Source organism: Kogia breviceps, chromosome 5 (assembly GCF_026419965.1).
Source record: "Kogia breviceps isolate mKogBre1 chromosome 5, mKogBre1 haplotype 1, whole genome shotgun sequence".
NCBI lineage: Eukaryota > Metazoa > Chordata > Mammalia > Artiodactyla > Physeteridae > Kogia > Kogia breviceps.
The window spans coordinates 115,708,812-115,722,349 of record NC_081314.1 but is presented as its reverse complement, the minus strand read 5'-3'; the positions used below and the strand labels follow the sequence as shown (position 1 = coordinate 115,722,349).

The 13,538-nt window shown below is 34.7% G+C and overlaps 1 protein-coding gene and 1 pseudogene across 1 annotated transcript in view; both read right to left on the bottom strand.

Moving 5' to 3' along the window:
* GBE1 (1,4-alpha-glucan branching enzyme 1) overlaps positions 1-13,538 on the bottom strand; it is a 304,227-nt gene that overhangs the window by 102,448 nt on the left and 188,241 nt on the right. The window lies entirely within an intron of this gene.
* On the bottom strand, positions 6,854-7,612 carry LOC131757843 (large ribosomal subunit protein uL18 pseudogene; annotated as a pseudogene).

The window sequence follows — 13,538 nt, the reverse complement described above, 5'->3', positions numbered from 1 at the left end:
CTAAAATTTTCAAGTTAGCAGCAAATAGAAAGCAAAAGTTAAAAGTATTAATTCTCTGGTTATACATATTTTCTAAAACTAGATTATTTTTAAAAGTTAGTAAAAAAAAAGTGATCTTATAAAGGTAAAATTTTATAAATAAATAGCCTTTGTTGTTCAAGAAAAAATAAACTACTAGTGCAGGAAATAGGGGGAAAGACAGACTCATAATTATGTTCCCAATATTTCTGTAGTCCAAATTTTCTCTTATCATCTTAGCATGATAAATCCAGACAGATAAATTCACTCTATAAACTCAGTGGCCTAATAAAACTAATTTAAAACACAGGTTGCTTGCACTCAGATCACAAAAATTGGGGCTTTCAAGACCTAACAAGACAGAGAACTAGGAAGACTGAGGTCTGAGTCCCTAAATAACCAGACCGTACACGTGAGTAATTGTATGGACACAATCCACAACTCAAAGTTGAGAAAGAGCAGGTTTTAGAGGGTTTACAGTATCACTGGAATAAAGATGTAGCTTTCTTTTTTTTCCTTACACTATGTAAATATCCAACTTACTGTTAACAATGTATTTAATTATTATATAAATATATTTATCCCAGGTCACTGAAGTTAAATTACAAGAGGAAAGCTGTGCCGTGAGTCCTCCAGACAACATCCAGATTTAGTGATTCATTAGGAGACCTACAGGAGTAAGCATATAGTCATGCTCATGGCTATGATTTATTACATACAGTAAAAGGATAAAAAGCAAAATCGGCAAAGATAAACGTACATGGGGCAAAGTTCAAAGGAGACTAGGTGTAAACTTCCAAGAGTCACCCTCTCCTGATAGAGTCACACTTAATTCCTCTGACAACAAACTGTCACAACACTTGTGAAACGTCATCTACCAGGGAAGCTCGTGAGAGACTCAGTTCTCAGCAGTTTTACTGGGGACTGGTGAAATCTTAAATATATGTTAAAAATCTAAATCTAAAGGACCTCCAGCTGAGGTACTCTGTTTTGCACCCTACTTTTCAGCAGTCACATGTACGATGCAATTATTAAGCTTATACATGAATGAAATCGTTCACTGAATCTAAGCATTGCCTTTTAAATAGAACACCAGAACAAGCTTAAGGAATATATACCAGTGAAAATATAGATTTCTGAAAGACATCTATTACTAATCCTACTATCGTAAATTTCAAATTCAGCACCCATAAATTGCATTTTTCCTTCTTTGAGGGGCTGAGAAGAGTTAGGATATATTCCAAATTATGACTGAATTACAAATATTACTCAATGTGCTCTGCAGTAATAAATGAACTGAATCATCTCAATTGAATGGTTTGCCTTGAGTCAAAGTAGGAAGACGTCTGGCAAAGGATACAATAGAAAAGGCAATTTACCTTTTCTACTTCAAAGTGTCATCAGACAGCGCATGACACAGTTAATATATCCAGTTGATTAGAGTCCCATAAAAATATAAAGCAGAATTTAAGAGTACAGTTTTACTTTGGTGTGTTACAGCAGACAAGGTGGGGCTTTGCTTTTAAGATTATTCCATTGACACAAGGCTTTTAAAGTCTGTCCTTAAAAACCACAAAGTAGCCTAGTTTCCAAACAACTGGAAGAATTTGATGCTAACAAATATATACTTAGGAGCCAGTTTGAATGTATTTGAGAAGTAACCTATTTTCGTTATTAGCTTTCTATCTTAAACCAATTAACACATAAATTAGAGGCAAATACTATGTCATATATACTGCCTAAGATCGATTGATTAGCTTACTCATATATTTTATGAAGCAAAAACAAAATCCCTAAAATCCAGAAAAAGATAATGAAATGCGCTGACTTTCCTGCGAATCATAAACCACTAAAAATGTTTAAATCACAGGTGTCTGATATAGAAACAATATGTCAATGAAAAATATATACATTTAAGGATTTCTGGCAATCAAAATTATCAGTCTAATTGGTTTGGATGTCTGAAATATTCAACCTGTAATCAAGTAGTGATGATTTATTAAGATAATTTTGTCACACAGATAATTCCAATATTAAAGTTTTTAGGAAATATCCCTAAAATCAAAAACTTGATTTGTCTAACATTCTGCCAATGAACTTTATAATGAAATTAAACATAGTCAAATTTTCTTGGCAAGCAAGTATAATCAGATGTAACCACACTTACTGGATGAAGTTACATTTTGTAATTCAAAACTATTTGCCTAATGTATTTATTTGTGGCCCTGAATAACTTCTAGAATTTTCAAAATCAGCCACTTAGTCCACTGGATGTTACTAACCCCACTAATATTGCATACAAATAAATAGGAGACATTTTTAAGCAGTGGTCAAATATCAAAATATGAAGAAAAATTATATATTCCTCTTAGCAATTACAGAGTCTTTGAAGCTGAATGGCTATTAAAACGTACATCATTAAATCATAAAGCAAAAGTTACATGTTTTGACCTGGGTATTTCAACTGAGACAGCAGATTAACCTTAAACAAAGAAAGTACTTTGAGACTTTTTCTTTTATAGAAAAATATGGCATGTCAAATAGAAGGATAGAGTCTTGAATCACAATCAAAATAACATTTTTTTTTAAAGAAAGATACTCTTTTTAAAGGAAAATAACATTTTTTAAAGGAAGATACTGAAAAGCAGGTAATATCTTACTACGTACTCTATTTTTAAAAATAAAAAAACTCATCTATCAGTATAATTTTAATATAACTAGTCAATAAAGGGAAAATGCTATATTTTTGCTTTTTACTTTGTCAACAGAAATTATATTGTCAGACAATTGGAATTGACTGAGAAAAATTTTAAACATCAAGAAATGCAAAAAGTGCTTATTCATATCTCGTACAACATAATAGTGTCATCTATAACAAAATGTATCTAGGTCTTTAGACAGACTTATATTGAGGCTACTGTATATATTAATTTCAAACAAAATTAGGTAGCAAGAAGCACACAACTCTAATGAGACAAAGTATTAATTCAAATACTAAAAATCTGTAATAATATAAATTTCAGAAATGGGTTTTTATTATAAAATATGATTTTGAAGTTTTCTTTTCAATATCACGTTATTTTTAAAATTTCAACCTGTACAACTTTATTTTATTTAAATTAATATACTGTTTAATCATATTATATCCACTGAGCCCTGGTTATCTACATTCATTATTACAATAAAACATTTTCTTCCCCTTAAGGCCTAAATTGTACTTAGCTTATTAAATATTGAATTAAAATTACCTCCATTTATATTATCTGTAAGTCTAATCAGGTATTCTTTAGGAAATAAGTAGGAAAGGATGGCTTATTATACTTTCATATGCTAAATGTTTCCAATTATACTTGTACTAAAAAAAAAAAATACTCGAGAAATTTTCAAGTCTCTCTTTTCTCTAAATTTATATTAACAAGCTTGGTTACCTGCTCAAGTAAGATGAGTAAAATGCAAACTTCTAGGGGAGTGTGTTTGTCCCTGTGTTTGTGTGTGCATAGGGGTGCAGAGCGGAGTGGTAAGGGACCAGCAGTGAAAGCAAAAGTGAAAGCTTTTCAGTCTGATACAAATAAAGAGATAAATCTAAAATAACTAGTAACCCACTCTGATAATGATTAATTACCCTGAATGATTAAGAAATTAATAAGTTTTCATACTATTTATTTTTAAATCAGTTTATATTTCTTTGCTTTCTCATAAAGATTGTTACCAAAGGTGATTTTTCAAAGCATTAGAGCTTATCAAATATACTATCAAAATTTGGAAAAAACTTAGAAAGATCTGTTTCAAAGTAGAGGGCCCAAAAAAGCTGAGCATCTCAAGGTCCAGAAAGCAAAAAGCCAAGCTAAATCATCCTCTATAATGAAACACAGGGGAGGTACTATATGAAATTATTACATATCTCATCTGAACAAGGCATTGCTCTTTTACAGAACAAATCACTATAGGTTAGCTAATTACATATACATACATACAGGTACACAGATACACATCCATCTTTTCCAAGCAAGGTTAAAAATTCAACCTTACCTATAGAATGAAAATAATTATTGCTCCAGATCAAAACTGACAGTGACTTAAACATATATAGATATACATTATTGGCAAATATTAAACTATAATTGGTAATCAGATTTTAAAAGCTTATTTTAATGGTAAAAGTTTGGAAACATTAACTATTTACATATTTCTCATTTTTCAATTTTTCTCTTGTGATTGATTTATTTCTAATAGATTAACTTGATATTTACGTGAACTATTATTCCTACTGTAGAAAAATAACTCATAAACTTGATAATTTTCCATCACTGTATTAAAATTTGTCATTAGATATATAATGTTTATTTACTTATATTTAACCAGCTTCATTTCAAAAGACTGACTTGAGGCAACTTAAAGATAAATACATCTAAACAGCATCAAAAATAAATGAGAAAAATACAAGTGAAGGAGAACAAAGATCTGTAGATAAACAAGTATAAAACATCTGGGAATTAGTTTTCTTTTCTAGTCCAAAATAATTATGATTTTATAGACTATATTGACTGCAAGAGGATTTTCCTTGACTCTCACCCCTAAATAATGAATATTTTAGGACAACATTCAAGAAAAATACTATTATAGTTTTAGGTATTTAGAATACTAAAGAAGTTGCAATGCAACAATGTACTCTGAGAGCAAAAACGGATAAGCACTCTAGGGAGGAGATGAGTTGGGGAATACCAGCTGCACAGGGATAGAGATAAGGCAAGGGAAAAAAGAAGCACCTAGTTCTTCAGAAAATGGTATGTGCTTGTGTGTGTGTGTGTGTGTGTGTGTGTGTGTGTGTGTGTGTGTGTGTGTGTTCTGGGGGTGGGAAATTGAGGAAAACTGTACGGGAAGCTGCTATTAATCATATTTAAATTTCAACTATCACTCCGTCAGCAGTTTTCAAATTTGCACTAACCTTATTAAATAAGATATAGTTCTTTAATGTCTATTTGTAACACATTCCTACAAACAAAGGGAATTAGCATTTAGCGGGCTGGCTAGAATAGAACAGAATGGAGAATATAGGTGTTATATAGAAAAGAAAAAGAAATTCAAATTCATTGAATGTCTATTGGCTTCTAGAACTCACATGTTACATAGTCTCACCTAACAAGACTGTAATATCAAGTGTGTTTCATGGTTGGAGAATCTGAGATTTTAAAAAGTTAAACTGTTGAGGGTCACCCAGCTAATAAGTACAGGTGGAACTCAACCTTTTTTTTTTTTTTTTTTTTTTGCAGTACGCGGGCCTCTCACTGTTGCGGCCTCTCCCGTTCCGGAGCACAGGCTCCGAATGCACAGACTCAGCGGCTATGGCTCACGGGCCCAGCCGCTCCGCGGCATGTGGGATCTTCCCAGACAGGGGCACGAACCCGGGTACTCTGCATCCGCAGTTGGATTCTCAACCACTGCGCCACCAGGGAAGCCCGGGACTCAACTTTTTGAGTCCAAAACCTCAACGCTTAAGTATAATTGGATAGTGATACCATGACCATGTATAAGTTAATTTTTGTTTTTGGCAATTTCCTTGGTACAATAAGTTTTTAAAACCACATACTCATAGCTCCAACATGTGGTCATGTCAGTTGTATGAACTTGGGCAAGGTACTTAACTTCTCTAAGCCTCAATTTTCTCAACTGTAAAATGGAAGATAATTTCAGCACACTCCTGAAAGAGGATTAAATAGGATAATGTGTATAACGTGGTTAGCAGTGTTTGATATATAGTAAGGATTGATTAAGGGGAGCACCTATTGGATAATAAACAGATTTTAAATGTATTTGTTTACATATAAATTAAGTATAAATTGGAATAGACCAATGTGTTATAATACCTATAATTTTTTTCATATTGAAAATAAATCTTCTTAAAGATAAGCACGTTTTGGCTAATATCAAAACAAAATGAGCCTTTTTTCTTCTAGTTGATTCAGCAGTTGAGTTGTTACACATTCCTTAGAGGATTCCGACTTCCATGGCCACCATCTTGAGCCTTATTTTTTAATTCTGCATTTATTTTTTCTGGAGTAGTGTGGTGTTTACTTATTGGTGCATTCAACAAATATTTCTTGAGTACCTGCTTTGTGCCGGGCTCAATGCTAGGTGCTGGGGTTATAGTCATGAATAGAAAACATACAACACCCATTTTCATGGAGCTTAGAGACTGACGGGAGAGACAGACATTTTACAAATAATAACACAAATGCATTTAATTACAATAGTGATTAATAACACAAAGAAAAGTATGGTAGTATGACACTATAATGAGAAAGGATCTGTTAATCTAGTGTGGAAAATATGAAGCTAGGCTACTCAAAAAAGTGATATTAAAGGTGGAGGCCTACAGGATAAATTGGACAATATATCACTCACACTTATTGGAAATCACCATAAATTTAATTCAGAAAAGCTGTCAATCCATTTCTGACAGGCATAGCATGAATACCTTTGTATTACATACTATCAGTTCTACAGTGTAATCTTTAACATGTGACCTCCTTTAAAAGTCAATTCTAATACAGTCAACACAATCAGATTTTGTGGAAAGCTATTTATTAACTTAGCCATCAAATAAACAGGTGAGAGCATGAAAAAATAAGAGATGAACATTTTTTATGTGATAATTTTGTGTGGTTGAACCTCTCATATAATACTCAGCTATTCACTTCTGAAATGTTTGAATCGCATTTCTACAGAATTTTTCTATTTTATTTATTTATTTGTTTGTTTATTTATTTAGCTTGGTCAATAAGTTTATTATTGTCTTTATCTGAAAAACCTTCATAGAAAATTGTGGTTTGGTTTATCAGCTCCCAGCGGCTCACTCCTGAGCTCTGAGGAAGCTTGCCTTCTTCTGAGCTACTCCATCTTTCTTCTGGGCATTTGACATTCTGAGATGGTTCTACTTCTTCTTTTAACCTTCTTTCTTGGGCTTCTTCTCATAGACTGGATTCTCTCCTACAGCAGCATGAGCTTTCTTATAATCTCCTCCATCGTGTCTAGAGTCACACTGTTCTTTATGTATTGAGAGAATTATTTCCTGGAAGCATCTTCACCTTCTTCAATCAGGTAACACATACAATCTGCAATGTTCTGACCCATGATGTGCTTCCAGTGTACTTCTGCAGTGGATTCCTTGCTTTCTGAATCATAACCAGAGTCTTTTGGTACTGTGAGGGACAGACAAGCCTCCATTCACAGCTCCCTTCAGGGCCCCCAAACTTTTATTTCAAGTAGTAGTTCCGGCAGGCCTTGCGTCCAAACAGCGGGTGAAGGCACCAGGTTGACCATCAGTGCTTTCTGCAGTGTATCCATGAGAGTTCATGAACATAAGCTGCACAAACTATCTTATCTCCTTCTATATGGAATAAGCAATCTGACAAATGATATCTCTCTCGGTTATATGAACTATCATCCTATATTTGGGTTTCTTGTACTTATTTTTATCCTGGATTACCATGCATTTCTGAGCACAGTCATCAGCTTTGACCTCTTGTCTTCTTCCAAATTTCACTTGGTATCTCTTGAAGTGGGCCTTATTCTTGATAACTTTAATAAACCCCATCCTGCAGAACAGAGACCTGTGCCCACCGCTAGCCACAGACCTGCAGATCCAGCACCTGTGAGGGTGGCAGTGGGGTGGCAGAGGGGAAGTGGCCACAGCCTGAGCTCAGGCACAGTAAGTAGCCAGAATTTTTCTCTTTAAAGAGAATACCTTTGGGATAATTTTCTTTCTAGCAAGATACATCTCTGGAAAATTCCCACTTCATGTTACAGCCTCTTTCCCAATTAAGGCTCACGCTTTTCTTGAATCCTCCCCCAACTATTGCCCCCTTCAGCTGAGACTCTGCTCTTTCTATCAGTCTTAAGAAGCCATTCCTTTTTTCCCTTGCTCTCTGTGGCTCCTTAATCCCTAAACTAGCTCTCCATATGATCTCTTCTTCTCTTTCCCTTCCTTTTTTCTTTTCTAAACTCTTTTTCTCTCTTCCTTTTCTCTCTCGTCAGCCTCTCTTCCATTTAAATTGTCATTGATAAGGCAAAAGTGAAAGCCTATCAAAAAACTAGCTATTGCTTGAAATCCTTAAATAAATAAATATATTTACTAATTTTGAAAAGATAAAGCAAGTGCCTTGGTTTGATGCATTTTATGAGAAAATTATGTCAGACTTCACTTAATGAACATCAAGGAAGCATTTGTAACACACACATACACACAAATAGCACTGAGTTAGGAGTCAAGAAAACTATTCCATCTGATTTTGCAAAAATCAGTATAAGCACATAACCTCTCTGAACCTCAGAGTGATAAGTTTTGACAAGAAGTTACTAGATTATTTGTTCTCCTTCTAACTTAGGATTTAATAAACCTTTTATTAAAGTGAAAGATTAATTCAAGAGCAAAAATTTTCTGAGCTTCAGGATACAGAGTAAATAATTTGAATCATTCCACTATATGCTAACATAATCCAGACCTAAAGGTTTCTTACATCAAATAATGTGTTTTAGGCAATAATAGAATTCTAGATGATAGGGGAAAATAAACACACATACTAAAAAACATAACTATTCAGCCTCCCCCGCCAAAAAAACCCAAATATAAGAACTATTACCCATTCCTCTCCTATCCAAACTCTACCTATTACTCAAGTTTCAGCATAAGCTTCACAGAATCTTCCTGACAATTCCTTAATTAGTGTAAAAGAAAATAGGAGATAAACTGGTTCATGTAACCAGTCTTCCCAACACAACAATAAATGTCTATGTGGTAGGAATCATGTCCTATACCTTTTTAAAAATTAATTTTAAACAAATTGACCTGAATTGAATTAATAAGGTACATAGAAAGCTAAGAAACTCAAATAAAACCAACATTAACTCTGAAGCAGTTTAAAAAAACCCCAAAAACCTAGTATACATTACTTAAGAAACTGTGTTTTCAGTCACTGAAATAGGAAATGGAAATTAAGAACAAAATTCTTGACTACATTGGCATAAATGTAACTTAAATATACTTTTGTAGGTACTTCAGATAAATACAAAAGTGGCTATGTAATTAGCATGATGTAGGCATTTAGGAAGAAAACTAAATAAGAAATTATTTATTTGGGATGCTCAAATAAGATTGTCCTCTTCCTTTTCCCCCATAGTTTACAATCTTTGTTTAGGGGCCTTTTACAACATGTTTACCACTATGAAAAGTAAAGTCATTAAACTCTTCCCTAATCATATCTCCTTATTAATGCATGGATTTGTTTAAGTTTTAACACACATGGGCATTCATCTGAACATATACCCCAATTTAAAAAAATAATAATATATCCAGCCTCTAGTTAGAACAAATTCTGACTGGCCTGCATGTATAGCCTACATTGGAATAAAAATGCTTATGATTAAATATTGAAAATTTCCCCAAATGTTAGATAAGTCTCTGGTGACGACAATAAAAGAAAGAAACCACAAAAACATCAGTATCCTTAAGGAATCATCAGCTTCTTTTTGTTTGCTCCAGTTATAAATTTTGCATTTGTACATTGCTGCCTAGATTTTCAAAGGGGTCTGCAATGATTAATTTAACAATCTACCCATATTGCTGTAATATAGCCAAGAACTTTTACATATGTATAATTTATAATATTCATATTAAGGACAGATTAGTGGGCAAAATAGAACCTCCAATAACCAGGACTGTTATTAATGCAGAAATGGGCAAGTATCACCAAAATATGACTACTCAAAAAACAGACTTCTCAAACTTAGGCAATTTTACCCCCAAGGATATACAGAAATACACATGAACAGTGGTGCATCTTCATGAGAATCAATTTGACCTGATTACTGTGAAGTAACCAAAATGAATTTCTAAAAATTCTAGTAATTATAAATATATATTGAATGCTTATTAAATGCTGGACCTTGTACAAAGAGCTTTGTGTGAAGTATTCCACGGAATTACCACAATAACCCTCAGAAGTGTGCACTACGACAGGGGTTGGAGAACTTTTTGTAAAGTGTCAAGTATAAACATTTTATGCTCTGTGGGCCATGCACAGTCTATGTCGCAATGATTCAGCTCTGCTGTTGTAGGTTGTAAGAGATCACAGACAATATGTAAAGGAGTAAGGATGACTGTAGTTCAATAAAACTTTATTAACAAAAACAGACAGCAGCCAGATTTGGCTTGCAGGCCATAGTTTGCTAACCCCTGCAATTAAAACTCACATTTACCAGTGTCCATATGTAACTTTCACAGGGTCACACAGCTGGCTAGTGATGAAGTCAGAATTTGAACTCAGGTTTCTTATTGCAGAATCAAAGTAGCTTGCTACTATGCACATCTGCCCCTTGACTTAAAGAGCTAACTGTAGGAAGAAACTTAAAGAGCTAACTATAGGAAAATAAACACAAATATATTCTGAAGTAAAAGGCAAACTGACAAATTTGTAAAAGATAAAACAATAGATTAGATGAAATTTCACATCTGCAATGGATGCAGGGTCCTGGGAAATAGAAGCTTAGGCTCCTCAGAATATCAGGTATCTGGTGAAAATTTTGAGGAGAGTTTAGCCTATGCTTACAAAATTAACTTTTTTAAAAGGTCCCCAAATTATCTTAAATTTCCATAGTTTCAGGATTCTTTTTCATATATAAAGACATAGGATGAATTGTCAGTAACCTGCCCAGAGTTTTATATATATAGTTATCAATGCCCAGGCACTTTGCAAATGTACAGCGTGCAGCGTCAGGTTGAGATCAATGACCCACTTTCAGGTCAAAATCCTGCCCAGTCAGAGTGACCTGGCCCTATTAAATAAGTCCCATCTCACCTGGGATAAAATCCACTCTATAGTCCTGGTTACAAGGTCCGATACAATCAAGCACCAGTCTAATACTGTGATTTACTCTCTTCCACCTGTTGCCAGGTACAGTGGCCTTCTTTCTGTTCCTCAAGCACAATCAAGCTCATCTTAACCATATGGACTTCGCATCTCTGCCTGGAATTCTCTGCCCGAGTTGAACCCAAGCTCAAATGTCAAGCAGATTTTAATAAAATATGACCTCTGAGAGGTTTTCTCTGGACACCCAGGGATCATATATAAGAAACTATGTCTTAAGCAAGGAATGTTATAGTCATGTTCATCTATGATTAGTTTTACATTAGCCCCTCAAGTCCCTTGGAACTAAGTCTACTACTTTTTCCAAAATCAGTTTTTGTTGCTGAAAATCACAATTTGGATACCTGCTGAATATCAGCAGGTCACTACTTATACAACCACCAATGGTTTTCTGGATCAGTGGTAAACTCTCCCATGCCAAACTATTTTTCTCCAGTAAGAGGGAATCTGCAACCTAAACACTATGGTCTACTCCTCTACTATACAAAGATTACGGGATTACCACATTAAAAAAAAACAAACAAACAAAACCCCCAAAACAAAACAAAACAAAAAAAACACCTTTGCACAGTATGAAAGGAAGGTAAATCCACTGTGCCTCTTCTGCTGAAAATTGTTCTTGAGAGAGATTTTTATTTCAGAAATATAAATTCTACATGTTACTCTTTGATTAAATCAGGCATTTAGGATAAAGCTGCTTATTTGGGCTATACCATCGTCTCCCTTTCAGAAAATTCCTCCAAAACTACATTTTCAATACCTTTTTCAACCTGCACTGAAGGCCACCGAATAGGTTTGTGACATTTGCTTTTTCATTGGCATGTAGAACTGTCATTGTGAACAGTTCCAACTACAATACTCAATGACGCCCAAACAATGAGCAACACGCGATAACTGTCAGAGTCACAATATATCTGCCAACTCCTGAGGATGATTCCCTCTCCCCTCTGGCTGCTGGCAGTTTGCATTCTGGGGGGATAAAGAAAGAACAGAAAACTATCCTTTACTGAGAATAGATAATGGGTCAAATGCTTTAGCCATATAGTCATGTTTAATTTTTTCTTTACACTTACATTAAGGGTGGGTTATCATCCTCTAATTACAGATGAGGAAACTGAAACGAGATTTTCCAAAATCACCTGAACAGATAAGTGAAGGATTGGGACACTGGTACAGATCTGTCTGACGTTCCCCCCATCCAAAACATCTCTCAAAGCCAAAAATCTTTAAAGTCAGATTTTATCCACAGACACAGCAACTGTACGGATGATTATAGCCCATATGTTTCCCTGCCTCCCAAATTATTTTCTCATTTTCGTTCCCTCCTCTTTTGTTTTGTTTTTGTTTTTTGCTTTCTCTTGTTATCATCCATATTATTGGTATGTTAGCGAAGTTTATAAAATTTCAGATATATCACAGGGAGTTCATGGAGCTTGCAGCAGTCTGACACTTCCCTAGCCATCTTAACCTGCCTTTTTCTAGAGCCCTCTTGCTCACAGGTGGTTTGTTTTAATTTATCAATTACCATCACAATGCATTTCATTGCTGCTATTGTTGATTGCTAATGGTCAAACCGACTTTGGAAAGAATTATAATATTAGATTTTTTTTTTTTTTTCTGGTATGCGGGACTCTCACTGCTGTGGCCTCTCCCGTTGCAGAGCACAGGCTCCGGACGCACAGGCTCAGCGGCCATGGCTCACGGGCCCAGCCGCTCCAAGGCATGTGGGATCTTCCCGGACTGGGACACGAACCCGTGTCCCCTGCATCGGCAGGCGGACTCTCAACCACTGTGCCACCACCACCAGGGAAGCCCAATATTAGAATATTTTAAAGCAGATGTTAGAGACTGTAAATATGTAAATTGCTCACAACAGAACCACAAATAGCTCAAATTTGGCATTCTGACTTGTCACTAACATAAATATGTGAATCAGATTCATTCACAGCCAGTTACATGAGTAAATGAAGAAAAAAAGAGAAAAAAGGGTATAAAAATTTAATAAAGATGTAAATGTGAGCAGAGAATGAAATAGGCACATAAACAAGTAGAAAGGTCCAGAAAAATAATGGCTATAAACAAAAATGAGTATTGCTCTGAAGTATAAATTCTTCTTATCATAATTTGCTGATTTTTTCCAACTATTATGACACGTTATGTTATATGTCTGACCCACTGGTTCAAAATGGCCTTCCCTTCACTACAGCAACAGCAGTACTAAGCCAGCAAGAGCAAGCCTGTTCATGATGCTTCCACAGCTCTCCACCACCATTCAAGGATACAATTCCTTGACCTTTGATATATCAAGCTAATCAAAGAATGATTTCAAAGCTCCTTTGTTTCACAGATACTTGTTAGTCTTTGGCAATAGTTGATTTTATGAAAAGTGTGTCTCTTTTAAAGACAAAAAGGGGAATATCTAGTTGAAGACAGTTGCATTTTTGTGAATATTTGTCACGTTTACAGATAAAAGGCCTACACTTGTTTCTCATAACTCATAAACACTTCATAAGGAAAGGCCTCTTTGAGGGTTTATGATCATATTACAGCAAGACAGAAAATATAATTTTGATTAATCGGGGTGGCCTATATATTTCT